The sequence below is a fragment of the Pleurodeles waltl genome, chromosome 5 (genome assembly GCF_031143425.1).
Source record: "Pleurodeles waltl isolate 20211129_DDA chromosome 5, aPleWal1.hap1.20221129, whole genome shotgun sequence".
Classification (NCBI taxonomy): Eukaryota; Metazoa; Chordata; class Amphibia; order Caudata; family Salamandridae; genus Pleurodeles; species Pleurodeles waltl.
In genome coordinates, this window is record NC_090444.1 from 1,092,103,778 (window position 1) to 1,092,118,614 (window position 14,837).

The following is a 14,837-nucleotide window of genomic DNA, read 5'->3' on the forward strand; positions in this document are numbered from 1 at the left end:
CACGCAACACTATCCCTGGTGCCTAAGTGGCTTCTGCCCCCCTTGGGGGAAGGTGGGCCTAAGAAAATAAGCCCATCTGCCCCCAGGGGGTGTAGAAATGGCCAACAGGTCAATGCCCCCCTTGGGGGGGCGCCCCGTGCCCAAGGGGACGCCCCCCCACAAAAATAAACAAATAAAAAAAAATCCCTGGCGTTCTAGTGGTTTCTGCCACCCTTGGGGGCAGACCAGCCTAAAAATAATAGGCTGATCTGTCTCCAAGGGGTGCAGAAATGGCCTGGGTACATGTGCCCCCAAAGTGGGGGGCGACCCTTGCCCAAGGCCCCCCCCCATCCACTAACACACACACACACACACACACACACACACACACTATCCCTGGTGTCTAAGTGGCTTCTGCCCCCCTTGGGGGCAGGTGGGCCTAACAAAATAGGCCCATCTGCCCCCAGGGGGTGTAGAAATGGCCAACAGGTCAATGCCCCCCTTGGGGGAGCGCCCCGTGCCCAAGGGGACACCCTCCCACAAAAATAAACAAATAAAAAAAAATCCCTGGCGTTCTAGTGGTTTCTGCCCCCCTTGGGGGCAGACCAGCCTAAAAATAATAGGCTGATCTGTCTCCAAGGGGTGCAGAAATGGCCTGGGTACATGTGCCCCCAAAGTGGGGGGCGACCCTTGCCCAAGGCCCCCCCCATCCACTAACACACACACACACACACTATCCCTGGTGTCTAAGTGGCTTCTGCCCCCCTTGGGGGCAGGTGGGCCTAACAAAATAGGCCCATCTGCCCCCAGGGGGTGTAGAAATTGCCAACAGGTCAATGCCCCCTTTGGGGGGGGCGCCCCGTGACCAAGGGGACGCCCCCCCCCACAAAAATAAACAAATTTAAAAAAATCCCTGGCGTTCTAGTGGTTTCTGCCCCCCTTGGGGGCAGACCAGCCTAAAAATAATAGGCTGGTCTGTCTCCAAGGGGTGCAGAAATGGCCTGGGTACATGTGCCCTCAAAGTGGGGGGCGACCCTTGCCCAAGGCCCCCCCCATCCACTAACACACACACACACACACACACTATCCCTGGTGTCTAAGTGGCTTCTGCCCCCCTTGGGGGCAGGTGGGCCTTACAAAATAGGCCCATCTGCCCCCAGGGGGTGTAGAAATGGCCAACACGTCAATGCCCCCCTTGGGGGGGCGCCCCGTGCCCAAGGGGATGCCCTGGCGTTCTAGTGGTTTCTGCCCCCCTTGGGGCAGATCAGCATAAAAATAATAGGCTGATCTGCCCTCAAGGGGGGCAGAAATGGCCCTAAGAGACATGCCCCCCAAAGGGGAGCGACCTTTGCCCAAGCGGAAGCCCCCCCCATCCACTACACACACAATCCCTGGTGCCTAAGTGGCTTCTGCCCCCCTTGGGGGCAGATGGACCTAAAAAAAATAGGCCGATTTGCCCCCAAGGGGGGCAGAAAAGGCCAACAGTTCTCTGCCCCCTTGGGGGGGGCGCCCCTTGCCCAAGGGGGCACCCCCCCACATAAATACACATAAAAATAAAAAACCCTGGTGATCTAGTGTTTTCTGCCCCCCTTGGGGGCAGATCTGGCTAAAAAGTAGCCAATCTGCCCTCAAGGGGGGCAGAAATGGCCCTAAAAGACATGCCCCCCCAAAGGGGAGCGACCCTTGCCCAAGGGGGCGCCCCCCCATCCACTACACACACAATCCCTGGTGCCTAAGTGGCTTCTGCCCCCCTTGGGGGCAGATGGACCTAAAAAAAATAGGCCGATCTGCCCCCAAGGGGGGCAGAAAAGGCCAACAGTTCTCTGCCCCCTTGGGGGGGGCGCCCCTTGCCCAAGGGGGCACCCCCCACACATAAATGCACACAACAATATAAATCCCTGGTGATCTAGTGTTTTCTGCCCCCAAGGGGGGCAGAAATGGCCTAAGTAATTGCCCCCTAAAGGGGAGCGACCCTTGCCCAAGGGGCCGCTCCCCGCAAGCCAGAAACAGAAAGTACAACAAAAAAAAACAAATCCCTGGTGTCTAGTGGGCATTCCTGCTGCCCGATTGCAATGCGATCGGGCAGCAGGAATGCTCAAAGAGACACCGGGGAAAAGGAAAAGCCTTTCCTTTTCCCCGGTGCCTCTTTAGCCCCAACCCCCCACCCACCGGGAAGAGGAACTCACCTATTCACTCGTCGCCGCACAGGAAGCAAATGGCTTCCTGTGCGGCGAGAATCCCATAATGAAGTCAGCGCGCGATCGCGCGCTGACGTCATTATGGGGGTGTGGGGGGGTCAGGGGTGGAAGGGGAAGGGCTTCCCCTTCCATCCCTGACTTTGGGGGGTGGGGGAGAAGCACACAGAGGGAGCGAGAGCGCTCCCTCTGGGCTGTGTGCCGAGGACGTAGTGGTTACGTCCTCGGCACAGCAGCACTGTGCCGCGGGACGTAACCACTACGTCCGCGGCACAGAAAGGGTTAAATGAACTGTGAATAGTATGAGCATAGAATTAATGACCTGTTGCTGGCTGTTGTGATCACATCAGGAGAATGTTGTCATATCACCAACATCTGTAAAATGAACATCCATAGGTAACAGTAAGTAGGGGAAAGAACTATGTGATGCCAGCATGCCAGTGCCACACAGAATACACCAATAGTCATAGAAATGTGAAGTTGCACTGTCTCATGTGTGTGTCATTGAAAGTACTGACGCATCACCAATGTTCTGTTGTCCACATCCTCATCATCTGCCTCCTCATCCTCACTGTCCTCAAGGTCCACTGCTGCCATAGGGGCATCGCCAGTCTCCTCCTCCTGCAGAAAAGGTACATGGCATCTGAGGTCCAGGTTGTGCAACATGCAGCATGCCACTACTATCTGGCAGACCTTCCTGGGTGAGTAACACAGGGATCAACCTGTCAGATGGAGCCACCTTAACCTGGCCTTCAGGAGGCCAAAGGTCCTCTCAATGATCCTTCTGGTTTGCCATGTGCCTCATTATAACGTTCTTCTGCCCTTGTCCTAGCATTTCTCACAGGGGTCAACAGCCATGATAGGTTTGGGTAACCAGAGTCACCTGCAAATATTGAGGGACAACATTTAGCCACACACTATCCTACAGGGCGAACAGCTTAGGCATATGTCCCATTGCATAAAACCCGACCTTCACAGTGGCCAAATCCTCCACCTGGGGACAAGCAATGTTGCTGCACATGTGTTTTAGCAGGGCAGACAAGACTCTTACCAGCACGATTGACAACATTGGCTGTGACATTCCTGCTGCCAAGCCTACTGCCCATTGGAAAGAACCAGTTGACAGGAAATGGACCACTGATAGAACCTGGACAAGAGGGGGTATCCTAGACAGATGACAGATAGATGAGATCAGGTCAGGTTCCAACTGGGCACACAGCTATGTGATTGTGGCCCTGTTCAGTCCATATGTGAGGATAATGTGCCTGTCCTCCAGTGTAGCCAAGTCCACTAGGGCTCTGTACACGGGGGTATGTCTCCATCTCCTATTCATCCACAGTGGTAGATATCTAAGGAACACAAGAGTGGGTAGGCTGTCACAATTTGAACAACTATACCACAACAGCAGTTCACATCATGCAATCATATTCTGGGACAGTGTAATTTCAAAGTATGTGCCTATTTATCTTGTGACGCAGCAATTCTCGATAGGTCTGTTCACCCCCCCCTGAAATGGCGACCACCTGTCCTGTGTGGGGAGACAGGTGGAAGTGAGGTAATTCCTCCGATGTTGGGCGCCGTGGTGGGAGGTGGTCGTGAACTGCCGTGCAATTCCTCATTGGATAATATTGGGCCCTATGGCGGACAGTGGCCAATGGGGATCTACGCCGACGGTGACGGTATGCACCGCCAAGGACATGACCACTATCTTATTTTACATTCCTCACTTGTTTCCTGACCTTCCACAGGAGAGGACCTACACTGCATCTGCTGCTGTGACCTGTGTCTGGAACCTACCATGGCCCTTGTGACCGGGGAAATGGCCCCAGCCTTCACTTCTGAGGAGTTGGAGTGACTGGTGGATGGGGTCCTTCCCCAGTACGGACTCCTGTATGGGCCTCCAGACCAACAGATGAGTACACCGTGTGTCAGTGGGTGCCCCTAGAACAGGCCGGACACAGCAGCGTAGGTCCTCTGGAGGCTAACGGTTTGAATGGAAAATACTGCTTACATAGCTTGTTAGTATTCGCTTCTGGGCAAGGCTGCGTGGGTCCCACATGTGCTGCAGCTGGCTGTGTTTGATCCTCCTCATGCCTTGGTGACTAGCCATTTCACTGGTAGTGCAATGCATAGTGCGTAGGCCTGTTCCCTGTGTGTGAGGGTGCTGTGAACGCCAACGGTGGTTTTGGTGCAGTCATTGACCCAGTGTATCCTTTGTCTCTCTCCCACCCTTTCTTGTTTTGTCATATTGTCATTACGTGCATTAGCATCATCTGGCGGAGGAGCAGAGGCACCGGCGACAGAGAGAGCTGCATCCCACAGGACCCTGGAGGCAGAGTCCACCTACGTCGAGGGAACCAGTGGGACGGAGGGTGAGGGCAGCACCGCAGTGGAGACTGGAGGAGACAACCCAGACTTAGATACCTCCTCCGATGGGAGCTCCCAGTTGGTGGAGGACACTTCTAGTACCACCCCAGCTGCAGGTACAGCCGCCACACCGTACCATCACTGCCCTCCTAGTAGCCCCTCAGCAAGTTGCCTGTGCCTGCTCACCCAGGATGGTGGGCATCTCCTTCGCCCCAGGCACCTCAGGCCCTGCCCCAGTGAGCCCTGCTGCCCTAAGTGAGGAGGCTATTGACCTCCTGAGATCCATCTCTGTAGGACAATCAACCATTGTGAGTGCCATCCAGGGGCTGGCATCCCAGATGCAGCAATGCAAGGTATTCCTGGAGGGCATTCACAGTGGATTGGCGGCCCTACAGAGATCGATTCAGGCTCAGGCCTCCTCTCTGATGGCAGCCATTGTCCCTGTTTCTACCGGCCCCCCTCCAACTTCCACTTCCCAGTCCCATTCTCCCCAACTCCAACCCATCCCAAGCACTCATACAGACAAGGATGCACACAAGACAACACACAAGAGTGGCACAGCAAACACAAGCACCACACTTCATCCCACAGGCACTCACACAAACACCAATCAGGTGCAGACAGTACAACATGCACTGCCTCCACTGTCTCCCCCTCCTCCTCCTCCTCCACTTCCCACCCAGTTATGTCCACACTCACACCTGCATTCACTACATCAGTATCCTCTACCAGCATCATCACCACACGAAGCAGAACACTCACCTCACTGGCAGACACCTCCACAACATCCATGCAGGTGTCCCCTATGTCCTCTCCCACCGTGTCTGTCCCCCCTCCTAAAGGACACAAACGCAAGCACTCAGACACCCAACAGCCATCCACCTCACAACAGCATCTAGCCCATGCACCTGCACCCAAATCCAGCAGACATACACCTCCAACAACCACTCCCTCATCCTCCACTCCCATTACTCCTCCCTCCTCCTGCCCCAACGTCCCTAAAAAGCTTTTCCTTTCCCAACTTGACCTCTTCCCTACCCCTCCCCCCGTCCTACACATATGGGAAGGACACAGCCCAGCACCTCAGCCAAACAGTCCATGGGTAAAGTGGTAGCACCACCTACTCGTGGTGGTAGGGAGACTCGAACAACAACACTGAATGGGAAGGAGGCAGCCCAACCTGGGATGAAAGGGAAGAGTTCAGCACCAGCTGTGAGGAAGGGGAAGGAGCCTGCACCAGCTGTAAAGAAGGGGAAGGAGCCTGCACCAGCTGGGATTAAGGGGGAAGGAGCATGCACCAGCTGGGAAGAAGGGGAAGGATCCTGCACCAGCTGGGAAGAAGGGGAAGGTGCCTGCACCACCAGGCAGAGAGGGGAAGAGCCCATCCACCCCTGCCAGGAAGGGTAAGGGATCCCCAACCCATGATCAGGAGGAGAAGAGTCACTCTACACCAGCGAAGCTGTCAGTCAAACACTGCCACCACCACCAGCTGTCACCGGGCCCCTGCCACCATCCGTGGATGTGCTGCCATCATAGAGTGCAGGGGCTGCCCAGGAGAATCCCACAACCACCACCAGCGTTCCCCCACGTCTCCCGATAAAAATGATACCTCACTTGTGTGCGTAGGCCTAGCGCCCGCGACAGAAAACGCCCCAAAGCGCAACGTGGACACATCCAAATTTGTGAAGGAAAACAGAGGTGTTTTTTGCAAAGTGCCTACCTGTAGATTTTGGCTTGTAGCTCAGCCGCGACCTAGGGAAACCTACCAAACCTGTGCATTTATGAAAACTAGAGACCTAGGGGAATCCAAGATGGGGTGACTTGTGTGGCTCGGACCAGGTTCTGTTACCCAGAATCCTTTGCAAACCTCAAAATTTGGCTAAAAAAACACATGTTCCTCACATTTCTGTGACAGAAAGTTCTGGAATCTGAGAGGAGCCACGAATTTCCTTCCACCCTGCGTTCCCCCACGTCTCCCGATAAAAATGATACCTCACTTGTGTGGGTAGGCCTAGCGCCCGCGACAGGAAATGTCCCAAAGCGCAACGTTTACACAGACAAATTTTTGAAGGAAAACAGACGTGTTTTTTGCAAAGTGCCTACCTGTAGATTTTGGCCTGTAGCTCAGCCGCCACCTAGGGAAACCTACCAAACCTGTGCATTTCTGAAAACTAGAGACCTAGGGGAATCCAAGATGGGGTGACTTGTGTGGCTTGGACCAGGTTCTGTTTCCCAGAATCCTTTGCAAACCGCAAAATTTGGCTAAAAAAACACATGTTCCTCACATTTCTGTGGCAGAAAGTTCTGGAAAATGAGAGGAGCCACGAAGTTCCTTCCACCCAGCGTTCCCCCACGTCTCCCGATAAAAATGATACCTCACTTGTGTGGGTAGGCCTAGCGCCCGCGACAGGAAATGCCCCAAAGCGCAACGTGGACACAGCCAAATTTTTGAAGGAAAACAGAGGTGTTTTTTGCAAAGTGCCTACCTGTAGATTTTGGCCTGTAGCTCAGCCGCCACCTAGGGAAACCTACCAAACCTGTGCATTTCTGAAAACTAGAGACCTAGGGGAATCCAAGATGGGGTGACTTGTGTGGCTCGGACCAGGTTCTGTTACCCAGAATCCTTTGCAAACCTCAAAATTTGGCTAAAAAAACACATGTTCCTCACATTTATGTGGCAGAAAGTTCTTAATCTGAGAGGACCCACAAATTTCCTTCCACCCAGCGTTCCCCCACGTCTCCCGATAAAAATGATACCTCACTTGTGTGGGTAGGCCTAGCGGCCGCGACAGGAGGCCCCCCAAAACGCAACGTGGACACATCACATTTTTTCATTGAAAATAGTGCCTACCTGTAGATTTTGGCCTCTAGCTCAGCCGGCACCTAGGGAAACCTACCAAACCTGTGCATTTTTGAAAACTAGAGACCTAGGGGAATCCAAGATGGGGTGACTTGCGGGGCTCTGACCAGGTTCTGTTACCCAGAATCCTTTGCAAACCTCAAATTCTGTCTAAAAAAACGCATTTTCCCCACATTTCGGTGACAGAAAGTTCTGGAATCTGAGTGGAGCCACAAATTTCCTTCCACCCAGCGTTCCCCCAAGTCTCCCGATAAAAATGATACCTCACTTGTGTGGGTGGGCCAGGTGCCTGCAACAGAATAAGGCCCAAAACTTGTAGAGATAGAGGGGATAGCACAGCAAGTTTATAAGGACATATTCTTTTATACATCTTTAGACTGACTCTGCTTTGGGGACCCACATAAGTGAGGTGTCATTTTACTTGGGAGACTGAGGGGAACACTGGGGAGTAGGAATTTTGTGCTGGAGTGGTGATCCTACGAAGAAAAGTAAGGAAAATATGCTTTTTTAAGCACATTTTGAGGTTTACAGAGGAGTCTGGGTAAGAAAATGTTTGGGGATCCACGCAAGCCACACCTCCCTGGACTCCTTGGGGTGTCTAGTTTTAAAAAATGTCTGGGTTTGGTAGGTTTCCCTAGATGAAGGCCGCACACAGGACCAAAAACATAGGTGCCCTCTCCCCCCCAAACACAGGTAGTTTTGTAATATATCGTTTTGATGTGCCCACATACGTCCGTGATGTGCCAAACACTAAATTTTTGAAAAGAAACACACTTAGGTTATGTGAAAAAGACCCCTCATCCACCAACCAAATTGGTGGCATGCTTTATTATCGGGGTCCCACCTGAGGCACCTAGCGTGTCACAGGTGTGCTGCGACGCCTGATTACAGCGGAGCAGGTTTTGTCATTTTTACCACACATACTGGTTGGATTTGGCACGAGGGTGGGTGATGGTTCAGTGGATCAAATTTTACTAACAAGAGCTTTCACAAAAATGAAATGCACTGTTAGTAACTGAAAGACAAAAAACTGAACCAATGACTCACAGCTCGTGAGCTGTAAAGCCGCGACAAGGCACCAACCGCTTTACAGTCCATTCACACAACTTTCATACATGACACACACAAGGCCATTCACACCGCCAGCCACGGGCCCAGCACATTACAACACTCACATCGACAGACAGCGCCACTCAAGGGCCCATCACTTACATACGCCAACATGCCTGATTCAACAATCACACCAGCTGATGGGAGTGTGTGGACTGGTGTTTGGCTGGCAGTGTGTTGCAGTAGCCAACAGCAAGTCAATATGTACACTCTCAGCCAAGCCCCACTCCACACACAATGGCATCATTTTATTATTTTTTTTAAACAGAGGAACCCCTAACTAAGTAGAAAGAATTACAAAACTACAAACACAAAAGCTCTAACTAAGAACATGACAGAAATGCTAACCATGAAACTAAACACATGAAAATACAAAACAGACATGAGTTTACACTCATGGTTGTTCCCAGAAATTCTTCTGGGTGTGGTAATTCTGAAAACAAGCACCGACACACAGCCCAGGCTTTGAAGGACAACCTGGGCAGTACATTCGAGTCTCCCTCCGGATACCTCTTCGAAAACACACTCTACATTTCTTAGCTGGAAAGTCTTTTTTGGGTGTGGGAGGAATGTGCTCAGCAAAGTGGCGATCTTTCAATCTAGCCACATCCTCCACCACTGCTTCTCTAGGAACTCTGGCCTGTTCCACCACAATAAGGCTCTCTATCACTGACTCCTGAAATTTCACAAATGTCATCTTTGACTCTGGAGACCTATCCCTAAACACAATAAAAGCATTGAAGGTTGCTAAGTGGAAGAGGTGAAGTGCTAACTTCTTATACCAAACGTAAGACTTACGAATAGCAGTATAAGGTTCCAACCTCTGGTCAACTCTATCTACACCTCCCATGTGCTTATTCTAATCTAAAATGCACACAGGTTTGCGCACTTCAGCAACCTGGCCCCAAACAGTCACAGGGGAAGTACTCTCATCATGGATGGTACTTAGCATGTAGACATCCCTCTTGTCTGAAAATTTCAAAGCTAGCAGCTCCTCATTCCGCAAGGCACAGCACTGTCCTCTCTCAAGTTTTTTACAGACAAGCTCCATTGGATAGCCTTTCTGGTTAGAACGGATTGTGCCACAAGCAACTGTGTCCACTCTAAACAATTCCTTGAACAATTGCACACCAGTGTAGAAGTTATCTACATACAAATGGTGACCTTTGTTGAACAGTCGTCTACCAAGATCCCACACAATTTTCTCAGTAACTCCAAAAGTGGGAGGACAACCAGGGGGGTCAATATTGGAATCCCTACCAGTGTACACACGGAAACTATACACATATCCTGTCCTACTTTCAGACAGCATTTACAATTTAATTCCATATCGTGCCCTTTTGCTAGGAATGTACTGCCTAAAAACCAAACGACCCTTGAAGAGGACCAAAGACTCGTCCACACTTAACTCTTTGCCTGGAACATAGACCTCCGAAAACCGATCTACAAAATGATCAAGGACAGGCCTAATCTTAAAAAGACGGTCAGAATCTGGGTGATCTCGTGGCAAGGCTAATGCATTGTCAACAAAATGCAGCTCCTAAGAAGAAGCAAATACAGATTACGACTCATGGTCGCTGGAAATATAGCTGTTGCCATCAAGGGACTAGTAGACCAATACGAAGCCAGTGACGGCTTCCTTATCAACCCCATCAAAAAAGTCAAACCCAAAAACTTTTTTAACTCCTCCAAATTTGTGGGAATCCACTGGGCAGCTCTAGAGTGTGGCCTAAGTCTAGCAGCGTTGTCCCTCAAATGCTGCTCCGCATACAAATTAGTCTGCTCAACAATCTCTTCCAAAAACATATCATCCATGAATAACTCAAAGAAATTGATAGGCATAAAGTTCTCTGTATTGGCGTTACACCCCGGGAGACCAGTAAAGGCAGGCAACTCTGGCTGCTCCGTGTTTGGGGCAACCCAGACATCAGGTCTTATAACGGGAAACCTTTCAGCCCCAGGTTGCTGCACTATTGGCACATTAATGTCCTCCTCTAAAACAGGCCCTTCATCTGCACTGAGTGTGGCTTCATCATCAGAAGATTCCCCTCCAACAGAAACATCACTGCCAGAATCTCTGACTTCCTCCTCTGCCTCAGATGCAGAGTCCGTCTCATAGTCATGATCAGACTGTGACTCAAAAAGCATACCAACCACCTGCTGAGCGGTCATCCTGCGGCTAGCCATAATCTCTCCTGCTAAAATTAACTGGACAAATTCACCACCGACAAGTAACAAAGTGTAGCTTTGTTAGTAAGAGTTATAAACTCACAAACTATACCGCTCACTTGCCTGAAAAAGCTTGATTCACCAGAAACTACACAGCAATCACCAATGATATCCCACTAAAAATAAAGAAGAAAGGCAAATTTGAAATAAGACAAAACAAATATCATTGTGCACAAACCTAAGGACAATTTCACACACAATCCTGCATTTAGTACACCCCCTACAAACATGTCATTCATGCTTTGCAACAATACTCCTTTGGAGTAAATTGTTTTTACTTACCTAAAACATGCAACTGTGCAAACTGCAGGTCAACCACCGCCAAAACCGCAAGGAGCCACAGCAAATAAAGCAAAAGCTTTGAACTAGAACAAAAAGGAGGAAAACATTTTTTATCACAAATGCAAAGACTTCTTCAGTTGACAAACGCCCCACCATCAAACATTTAGAAATTGGTGCATAAGTGGATTCTGCCATAGGGGCAGATGGGCCTACTAAAAGAATAGGCCTGTCTGCCCCAAGGAAGCCAGAAAATACCTTTAGTAGTGTGTCCCCATGGAGAGCGACCCTTGCCAAAGGGGACAGCCCTCAAACAAACAAAAAAACACACGCAACACTATCCCTGGTGCCTAAGTGGCTTCTGCCCCCCTTGGGGGAAGGTGGGCCTAAGAAAATAAGCCCATCTGCCCCCAGGGGGTGTAGAAATGGCCAACAGGTCAATGCCCCCCTTGGGGGGGCGCCCCGTGCCCAAGGGGACGCCCCCCCACAAAAATAAACAAATAAAAAAAAATCCCTGGCGTTCTAGTGGTTTCTGCCACCCTTGGGGGCAGACCAGCCTAAAAATAATAGGCTGATCTGTCTCCAAGGGGTGCAGAAATGGCCTGGGTACATGTGCCCCCAAAGTGGGGGGCGACCCTTGCCCAAGGCCCCCCCCCATCCACTAACACACACACACACACACACACACACACACACACTATCCCTGGTGTCTAAGTGGCTTCTGCCCCCCTTGGGGGCAGGTGGGCCTAACAAAATAGGCCCATCTGCCCCCAGGGGGTGTAGAAATGGCCAACAGGTCAATGCCCCCCTTGGGGGAGCGCCCCGTGCCCAAGGGGACACCCTCCCACAAAAATAAACAAATAAAAAAAAATCCCTGGCGTTCTAGTGGTTTCTGCCCCCCTTGGGGGCAGACCAGCCTAAAAATAATAGGCTGATCTGTCTCCAAGGGGTGCAGAAATGGCCTGGGTACATGTGCCCCCAAAGTGGGGGGCGACCCTTGCCCAAGGCCCCCCCCATCCACTAACACACACACACACACACTATCCCTGGTGTCTAAGTGGCTTCTGCCCCCCTTGGGGGCAGGTGGGCCTAACAAAATAGGCCCATCTGCCCCCAGGGGGTGTAGAAATTGCCAACAGGTCAATGCCCCCTTTGGGGGGGGCGCCCCGTGACCAAGGGGACGCCCCCCCCCACAAAAATAAACAAATTTTAAAAAATCCCTGGCGTTCTAGTGGTTTCTGCCCCCCTTGGGGGCAGACCAGCCTAAAAATAATAGGCTGGTCTGTCTCCAAGGGGTGCAGAAATGGCCTGGGTACATGTGCCCTCAAAGTGGGGGGCGACCCTTGCCCAAGGCCCCCCCCATCCACTAACACACACACACACACACACACTATCCCTGGTGTCTAAGTGGCTTCTGCCCCCCTTGGGGGCAGGTGGGCCTTACAAAATAGGCCCATCTGCCCCCAGGGGGTGTAGAAATGGCCAACACGTCAATGCCCCCCTTGGGGGGGCGCCCCGTGCCCAAGGGGATGCCCTGGCGTTCTAGTGGTTTCTGCCCCCCTTGGGGCAGATCAGCATAAAAATAATAGGCTGATCTGCCCTCAAGGGGGGCAGAAATGGCCCTAAGAGACATGCCCCCCAAAGGGGAGCGACCTTTGCCCAAGCGGAAGCCCCCCCCATCCACTACACACACAATCCCTGGTGCCTAAGTGGCTTCTGCCCCCCTTGGGGGCAGATGGACCTAAAAAAAATAGGCCGATTTGCCCCCAAGGGGGGCAGAAAAGGCCAACAGTTCTCTGCCCCCTTGGGGGGGGCGCCCCTTGCCCAAGGGGGCACCCCCCCACATAAATACACATAAAAATAAAAAACCCTGGTGATCTAGTGTTTTCTGCCCCCCTTGGGGGCAGATCTGGCTAAAAAGTAGCCAATCTGCCCTCAAGGGGGCAGAAATGGCCCTAAAAGACATGCCCCCCCAAAGGGGAGCGACCCTTGCCCAAGGGGGCGCCCCCCCATCCACTACACACACAATCCCTGGTGCCTAAGTGGCTTCTGCCCCCCTTGGGGGCAGATGGACCTAAAAAAAATAGGCCGATCTGCCCCCAAGGGGGGCAGAAAAGGCCAACAGTTCTCTGCCCCCTTGGGGGGGGCGCCCCTTGCCCAAGGGGGCACCCCCCACACATAAATGCACACAACAATATAAATCCCTGGTGATCTAGTGTTTTCTGCCCCCAAGGGGGGCAGAAATGGCCTAAGTAATTGCCCCCTAAAGGGGAGCGACCCTTGCCCAAGGGGGCCGCTCCCGCAAGCCAGAAACAGAAAGTACAACAAAAAAAAACAAATCCCTGGTGTCTAGTGGGCATTCCTGCTGCCCGATTGCAATGCGATCGGCAGCAGGAATGCTCAAAGAGACACCGGGGAAAAGGAAAAGCCTTTCCTTTTCCCCGGTGCCTCTTTAGCCCCAACCCCCCACCCACCGGGAAGAGGAACTCACCTATTCACTCGTCGCCGCACAGGAAGCAAATGGCTTCCTGTGCGGCGAGAATCCCATAATGAAGTCAGCGCGCGATCGCGCGCTGACGTCATTATGGGGGTGTGGGGGGGTCAGGGGTGGAAGGGGAAGGGCTTCCCCTTCCATCCCTGACTTTGGGGGGTGGGGGAGAAGCACACAGAGGGAGCGAGAGCGCTCCCTCTGGGCTGTGTGCCGAGGACGTAGTGGTTACGTCCTCGGCACAGCAGCACTGTGCCGCGGGACGTAACCACTACGTCCGCGGCACAGAAAGGGTTAAATGAACTGTGAATAGTATGAGCATAGAATTAATGACCTGTTGCTGGCTGTTGTGATCACATCAGGAGAATGTTGTCATATCACCAACATCTGTAAAATGAACATCCATAGGTAACAGTAAGTAGGGGAAAGAACTATGTGATGCCAGCATGCCAGTGCCACACAGAATACACCAATAGTCATAGAAATGTGAAGTTGCACTGTCTCATGTGTGTGTCATTGAAAGTACTGACGCATCACCAATGTTCTGTTGTCCACATCCTCATCATCTGCCTCCTCATCCTCACTGTCCTCAAGGTCCACTGCTGCCATAGGGGCATCGCCAGTCCTCCTCCTCCTGCAGAAAAGGTACATGGCATCTGAGGTCCAGGTTGTGCAACATGCAGCATGCCACTACTATCTGGCAGACCTTCCTGGGTGAGTAACACAGGGATCAACCTGTCAGATGGAGCCACCTTAACCTGGCCTTCAGGAGGCCAAAGGTCCTCTCAATGATCCTTCTGTTTGCCATGTGCCTCATTATAACGTTCTTCTGCCCTTGTCCTAGCATTTCTCACAGGGGTCAACAGCCATGATAGGTTTGGGTAACCAGAGTCACCTGCAAATATTGAGGGACAACATTTAGCCACACACTATCCTACAGGGCGAACAGCTTAGGCATATGTCCCATTGCATAAAACCCGACCTTCACAGTGGCCAAATCCTCCACCTGGGGACAAGCAATGTTGCTGCACATGTGTTTTAGCAGGGCAGACAAGACTCTTACCAGCACGATTGACAACATTGGCTGTGACATTCCTGCTGCCAAGCCTACTGCCCATTGGAAAGAACCAGTTGACAGGAAATGGACCACTGATCCTGGACAAGAGGGGGTATCCTAGACAGATGACAGATAGATGAGATCAGGTCAGGTTCCAACTGGGCACACAGCTATGTGATTGTGGTCCTGTTCAGTCCATATGTGAGGATAATGTGCCTGTCCTCCAGTGTAGCCAAGTCCACTAGGGCTCTGTACACGGGGGTATGTCTCCAT